Genomic DNA, 7,941 nt, shown 5'->3' on the forward strand with positions numbered 1-7,941 from the left:
CTCAGCTTCTTGAATATATATTCTGTCATACTTCATTATACCTGGAAAGTTTTCCTCTAGTAATTCTTCCACAACTTTTTCAGTGCCTTTACTTGCTTCTTCCCATTCTGGGATTCCAATGATGTGGATGTTATTTCTCTTAACAGTATCACACATTATTCTTAAGTTTTCTTCTGTTTCCTTCTTTTTTGTTTCTGCTTTTTTCTTGGTTATATCTGTGGTGACAATTCTATCATCTATTTCAGTAATTCTGTTTTCCATCTCTTCACTTCTATTTGTATGTCCCTCCATCATGCTGACAGCATCAGAAACCTTAGACTTCACATTTTGAATTATGATTTCTTGTTTTTCCAGTGCCTCTAATGCCTCATTTTCTCTGCGTTGTTTTGGATTGTTTTTTTACGTTCCTCCTGATTTTTGACGGTAGTGTCCTGTAATTCTTCAAGTTTGTTTTCCATCCATTGAAAACATTGAATCATCTTTTTTTTTTTTAAAAAAAAAATTCTGCATCAGAAAGTTCCATCAGATTTTCTGGCTTCATGAAATCCATTGCTATTGTGTCATTTTGGGGGGGTAGATATCTTGTTTTGGGCTTGCGTGGTGAGTGAGGTACCCTGCTTCTTTCGAGACATTGAAGTGGAAGAGTTTTTGAAAACTAAGGTGATAGTTTGTTCTTAGTTTGATGTCACTACTTCTCTATCGAGATGTCCAGTACCTCCATTTTGCTTAAGTTGGTGGGACCAATGTGGTAGGGCCAAACAGCAGTTTGTAGTCAAAAGAAACTAAATCTTCAATATTGGAAACTTTTTCAAGTAAGGTTGAAAAATGCTATAAATTTGGTCTATGTGTTTTTCTTCTTTTGTGTGGTTTTTTGTTTTGTTTTGTTTTTTTTGTTCTTGGTTTTGGTTTTGGTTTTTTAAAGTCCTGGCCCGAGGGCCCCAAAGTTCAGAGGTGGCAGCAGGGTCGAGGACTGGGGCAGGGAAGCGATGCGGTACCTGGAGACGTGGGTCCCAGTTCAAATCCACTCCCTCTGTCCACTGCGTCTGCGTGGCACCCAACTTTGCCAGTCCCAAAGTTCAGAGCTGGTGGCGGGGTCGTGGACTGGGGCGGGGAAGCAATGCAGCACCTGGAGACGTGGGTCAAAGGTGCAGGGGTGGGTCCCAGTTCAAATCCACTCCCTCTGTCCACTGCGTCTGCACAGCACCCAACTTTGCCAGTCCCAAAGTTCAGAGCTGGCAGCGGGGTTGCGGACTGGGGCAGGGGAAGTGATGTGGTACCTGGAGATGTGGGTCCACATATATCCTTTTTTGACTGAGATCTTTCACTCAGCATGAAGTCCTCCATGGTCATCCATTTTGTATACTTCCTGAGTTCTTTGTTTTTCAATGCAGCATAAGTATTCCATTGTGTGACCATACCAGAGCTTCTCTATCCATTTGTTTGTTGATGGGCACTTGGGTTGTTTGCAACTCTTTGCTATTGTGAACAAAGCTGCAATAAACGTGGGTGTGCATATATCTGCTTTGGTGGCAGTTCTGGTGTCTCTACAGTATATTCCCAGTAGTGGAACTGCTGGGTCAAATGGTATTTCTATTTACAACTTTTTGAGAAAGCATCATACAGTCTTCCATAGTGGCTGCACCATATTTTTTTTCTTTAAAAGAAAGCACTTTATAGTCCATTTAAACAACTTGGTCACAGTACATTATTTTACATAAATGACGGTAATTTTTCCCATCTCCATTTAAAAGACCTTGTGTCTGAGGTTATTAGGAGAGTGTGTACAAATATAAAAACAGTGCAAATCATTTAGCACATAGCCTCCAGAGTTGGTTTTGGGAACCCCCTTTAGTGTTGTTGGGCCAGTGACATAAGACAGTAAATGTTGTTACATGTCATCGCATTGCCTGTGATTCATCGGGACCCTATAGACAATACCAACAGTGAATAAGGGTTCCAGTTTCTCCACAAACTCACCAGCATTGCTGATCAGTAGAATTTTGCTATTCTTACTGGGGTAAGATGATATCTCATAGTTGTTTTGATTTGCATCTCTCTTAGAGCTAGGGATTTTTTAACACTTCTTCATGTGTTTGTTCGCCATCTTAAGTCTTCTTTGATGAAGTGCATTTAACCTTATTTTAATGAAGATCAGATGAGCTGAGGGATGATACCAAGAATATCATCCATGGAGAATACAAAAGGTCATTACTAAGACAGGAAAAAGAAAAGACTGAGATAGGTGTGAGAAAAGAGTCTAAATATTATAGTAGAATGCCTAGAAGCCAAAGCAAAGGGAAGAAATAAAGAAGTTAATTAGCTGCAAAGAAGATTTTAAAAGGGCCACTCGAGAAGAAAAAAAGCAAAATTTATAATGAAATGTGCAAACAGCTGGAGTTAGAAAATCAAAAGAACTAACTTACCCAGCAATTCTTAAGCTGAAGGAACTGAAGAACAAATTCAAATGGGAAGAATACTGAATGATCTAGGAAGCATTAAAAAAAAAAGAGAGACAGATGGACTTACTGTACCAAAAAGAATTGCCTGACAGAAGAATTTCATGAGACAGCATCTGATCAAGAAGCAATGATGATGGAGGAAATGCAAGCTGCTCTGAAGGACTCGGAGGTGGGGGAAAAGGCCCCAGGAATTGAAGAAATACCAATTAATGTATTTCAACAAAAACAAGTAGAACATGCTCACCAGGTTATGCCAAGAATCTGGAGGATCATTATGTGGTCAACTGACTGAAAGAGAGCCATATTTATTCCTATTCCAAAAAAAGGTGATCCAACAAAGTGTGGAAATTATCAATATCCCTAATATCACACATAAGCAAAATCTTGCTGAAGATTATCCCCAGATGACTGGGACAGTACATCAACAGAGAATTGTCAGAAATACAAGCTGGGTTTAGAAGAGGTGTGGCGCTAGGGACATTATTGCCAATATCAGATGGATTTTGGCTGAAAGCAGAGAGTACCAGAAGAATATTTGTTTTTATTGACTACACAAGGCATTTGACTATGTTAATCACAACAAATTGTAGCTAATATTGATCAGAATGAGAATCCCAGAACACTTGATTGTGCTCATGCAGAACCGGTATTTAAACCAGGAAGCAGTTGCATGAACAGAGCAAGAATCACTGCATGGGTCAAAATCAAGAAAAGAGTGAGTCAGAACAGTGAGTTTTAACAGAACTGCAAGCAACAAATGTTGGCGAGGTTGTGGAGAAACTGGAACCCTTATTCACTGTTGGTGGAAGTGTAAAATGGTGCAACCACTGTGAAAGGTAGCATGGCACTTTCTCAAAAAGTTGCAAATAGAAATACCATTTGATCCAGCAATTCCACTACTGAGAATATACCCCAAAGAGACCATAACTGACATCCAAGCAGATATATGCACACCCATGTTTATTGCAGCTTTGTTCACAATAGCAAGGAATTGGAAACAACTTAAGTGCTCATCAACAGAAGAATGGATAGAGAAGCTGTGGTATAGTCACACAATGGAATACTACACTGCATTGAAAAACAAGGAACTCACATATGCAATATTATTCAAAATTGGTGACCCTGGAGGACATTATGCTGAGTGAAGTATCTCAATTAAAAAAAGACAAATAATGCATGGTGCCACTGTTGTAAAACAGGACTGACCTTGAGGTTCGGGGGAGACTGAGAAATATGGGTTTAATAATGTATACTGTATTGAAACAGATGAGGGAGAAAATGGTTTAAAAGGGATATGTGATTAGGTATTTTTGTCATGACAGGAGTCCAGAGAGACGACTACATAGTGGAGTGGACCTGGGGGGAGGGATTGTAAAACAATGAAAGAATTTTTCTTTTACTTTTCTAAGAGGATAATGTACTAGGGGGGAGGGTTGGGAGAGGAGAAAAGTGCAACAATGAATGAATGGAAATCCAAAGTCTCTGTAAATTTTCATTGAAATTAATAATAAATTAAAAAAATGAAAATAAAAAAGAGTGTGTCATGGATGTGTCCTTTCTCCATACCTTTTCAACCTATATGCAGAACAGTTCATTCAGGAGGGGGTACTTTATGAAGAAGATTCTGACATCAGGATTGGAAGAAGACTCATCAACAGCTTGCATTATGCAGATGACACAACCTTGCTTGCAGAAACTGAGAAGGACTTGAAGTGGTTGCTGCAGAAGGTTAAGGACTGAAGCCTTTAATTTGGATTGCATCTCATAAAGAAAACAAAGATTCTCACCACGAGGCCAATTGGCAACATCATGATAGAGAAGAGATTGAGGTTGTTAACAATTTCATCTTGCTTGGGTCAAAAAGAAAAATTCTTGGCAGCCCCCTTAAAACTTAGTCTCTATAAAATGCTATATAGGAGGCCCTTCAGTCGTTCCTGGTTGCCTGTGGATAATCTGTTGCAGGTCTAAAGCCCCGCAGGCACAGCAACTTGTTGCAGGGTCCATAGTAAAACAACTCTCTCCAGTATTTTATTATTCTAGGAGATATATGGATATCTACTGTGACTTATAGGAACAAGGTCTTGCTAGCACCTTCAGGCACAGAAATAACTCTTGTACAGCCAGGTGACAAAATTCCCCTGAAAACTTTAAAGAGAAAAGAAGAGTCACAAAGAGATCAACTGAAGTTGACTGGATCCTTCTGTACTATTTTAGCTTTCCATTTAAATTTCCATTGCTGGTAGATGTGAAAGAATCACTCCATGGGTATACAATTCAAAATAAGTATTAACATCCTGTTAACAGTGACGACTGTTCTAAAATATTTCTTTACTTCTGTGTGTAATAAAGGGAAGTGATCTCTCAGAAAAGTATTTATTTGCTCCCTATTAAATGAGAACAACTTGAAAGAGATCCTTTCTATCTTGTTAGTCTCATTAACTATTCCTAGTAGCCCTAATAGGTAACAACTTTTTAGTTTTACTGTAATACCTCTGGAAACTCTATGAACTTGGAGAAACAATGAAAGTTATAACAGTGTTTCAGGTCTTTAATTCATAGGGTCTCTATGAGTCGTCTACAACTCGATAGCACTTAACAACAACATAATATATAATAGGGAGCTGTGGTGGTCTACTGTTAAGGTGGTGTGCTGCCAACATGAAGGCATGTGGTTCAAATCCACCAGCTATTCCTTGGGAGAAAAATAGACAATTTTCCCACCATGCCATTTATAGCCTTTGTAACCTCATTGGAGGGTTACCTATGAGTTGGTTCTGCCATGATGATACAGAACAACAACATAGTATGAACTAGTTCAGCAACTGAGATGGTGCACACCCTAGAACCAGTACAACTCAGGTCACATCTGCCCAAACAACCATTAGAAGGCCAAACAGCTACACCTGTTAAATCTGCTTAGGAAATGTATTTTCTTTCAGACTGCATCAATTACAAACAATAGGAATGACAATCAGAGAATGAAAAAGGCAAATTATCTTGAATAGCTAGCTAGAGATTTCACTCTGCTAGTTAGATCTATATCCCTACTCAGTGTGAAGAAGCTACAGAAGGAACTACCACCCATTTTCTTCATAAATAATTATGAGCAAAAAACCTCTAAGGGGGGAGTTAGATAGGAAAATCAGAGCCAGATCTCAAAAAGGGTGTTTGGTGTTAGGTCAGAAAACTACAAGGCAGATGTTTCCCCTAAAAAACATGCCACACTACTGCAATGGGCACTTAGTTCCTGTTAAGTTGCTCTCCAGGTAGAACCTGTTTAAAACAGTTTCCTTAAACATGTACAGTCTACCATCCTCTGCCTTCAGCTGGAACAGGACTCAAACTGATTTCCACAGTGAATACTCATGTACATTATAAAATAAATGGTGTATCTTGAACTAGAAGCCTCTGCAACAGAATCCACTTAAGGAACCAGCTGTTTTATTAATTATCAAAACTCCTAATGGGCCCGTCCCCAGAACACTCTACCTCAGATCCTTGGTATGGAAAACTTTATTAGTATTAAGAAAATTATAGTTCTGCCACTTTTCCCTCTTTCCATGAGGACAGAGATTAGTATTGTCAAAGTACTTGCTGTGGCTCACTCTGATTCTTCCTTGTGAATCCTTCTTCTCAAGCTTACCTTTGTCTATCTGAAAAATTACTTAGAAGATACTTCCTGTAGGAGATCAAAGATGACAGTCTTCAATGTAGATTACATCTCATCATCAAGAAGATATGTTGGATTTGGAAAATCTGGTGTCAAGGACCTCTCCAAAGTGCTAAAAGCAACTATGTCAGTTTAAAAATTAAAGTGCATCTGCTCCAAGTCATGGTATTTTCTCACTTGCTACACATCTATAAGTTGGACAATGAATAGAAGAAACAATGCCTTTGAGCTATAGCATTGGAGAAGAATAGTGAATATCCCATAGACTGCCAAAAGAGCAAACAAGTCTGTCTTGGAGGAAGTGAAACCAAGGTGCTCCTTAGAGAAGCATCCTTAGAGGATGGTGACAGTTCATGTCACATATTTGTTATGAAAGGTCAGTCCTTGGAAAAAGACATCATGCTAGAAAAGGTGGAGGGTCAGTGATGAAAGGAAGACTCTCAATAAGATGTACTGACACAGTGACTATATTTAACAATGGATTTGAGCTAGTAAAGATGTCACAGAATAGAACATGTTTCAGATCTGTTGTTCATAGGTTGGCTATTCCATAATCAACTCAAAAGCACCTAACAACTACAACATCAGCGCCAATGGTTGCAAGTGTAGGAGTAGAGAAACATACAGAAGGAAGGAGGATACGTAGAGTGTGAATACTTGTTTTGTAGATTCAACAATCTATGACTTCAGTGGAGTTGTCAGTTTCCTGAACTTATTTGTGACACAGTTGCACACCTTACTGAGCTCCTACTACTCAAACTAACTACTAGGTAGAGAGTACAGATATGTCTGGAGTCATTAAAGAGTAAATTTGTTGTATGGCTTCCCCACATAAGCTCTACGGAAATGTCAATGTCATAAAAAGTGAATGAGTAGGGGAGCTCTGGTGGCCTAGTGGCAAGAAGCTGCACTGCAATCCCAGAGGGGCACGGTTCAAATCCACCAAGATGCTCTGCTGGGAAAGGAGGGGCAATCTCCTCCTGTACCAGTCAGATCTGATTTGACGGTACACACACATGCAAATAATAAAATAAAATAAAAAAAAAGTGAATGAGTATTAATAAAAGGGGTTCCACAGTCAAATAATAACCCAGGAATACTTCAAAGGTATTTATTTGAAGCATTTTAATTAGTAGTCATACAAAAAGCACACATTAGTAGTCATGCAAAAAATTTAGCTTAATTAAATATTATGATACACATATATTATGATATATTACATGGAATTTTCATAGTTAAATTCTGTCTAAGGTATTTTAATGGTTCTGTTTTTTGATTGTTACAACCACTGTTTTGAACTCTTCTTCCTAAACAGGATTTTGAGCAATGCATAACACTTTGCACTGTGACAATGATGGACATAAAATACTTTTGATAGCCTTTCTGGAACAAATACATTCAACAAATTTGGTTGTACATTCCAATTCTATAAAGTGGATTATATTCTCTCATTGAATGGGCTGAGTTTGTTTTCAACTTCTGGAGTTAGGAGTTGTGAAACTCAACGCAATACTTCTTCAAGGAAGAAGCTTCTTCCACAGCGTCAGTTCTTTTTAGCATGTGGCTGAAGTGCATCAGGCCTTGGTGACTCTGGGCAGGTGCTATTACTATGTTTCCCATCACCTTCAGTATGGTCAATTGCTATGGCTTATCATTATTATAAAATCCTGGTGGGCTGTGGTTAAGTGTTAGGCTGCTAATAGAAAGGTCAGCATGAAAAAAAAAAAAAGAAAGGTCAGCATGCTCCATCAGCTAATGGAAAAGACAGCATGCTCCATGAGTGAGAGATGAAGCAGTTGGCACCTGTAAAGA

This window comes from Elephantulus edwardii, unplaced genomic scaffold (assembly GCF_000299155.1).
Source record: "Elephantulus edwardii isolate Elephantulus edwardi_28Jun2011 unplaced genomic scaffold, EleEdw1.0 scaffold00362, whole genome shotgun sequence".
Lineage (NCBI taxonomy): Eukaryota > Metazoa > Chordata > Mammalia > Macroscelidea > Macroscelididae > Elephantulus > Elephantulus edwardii.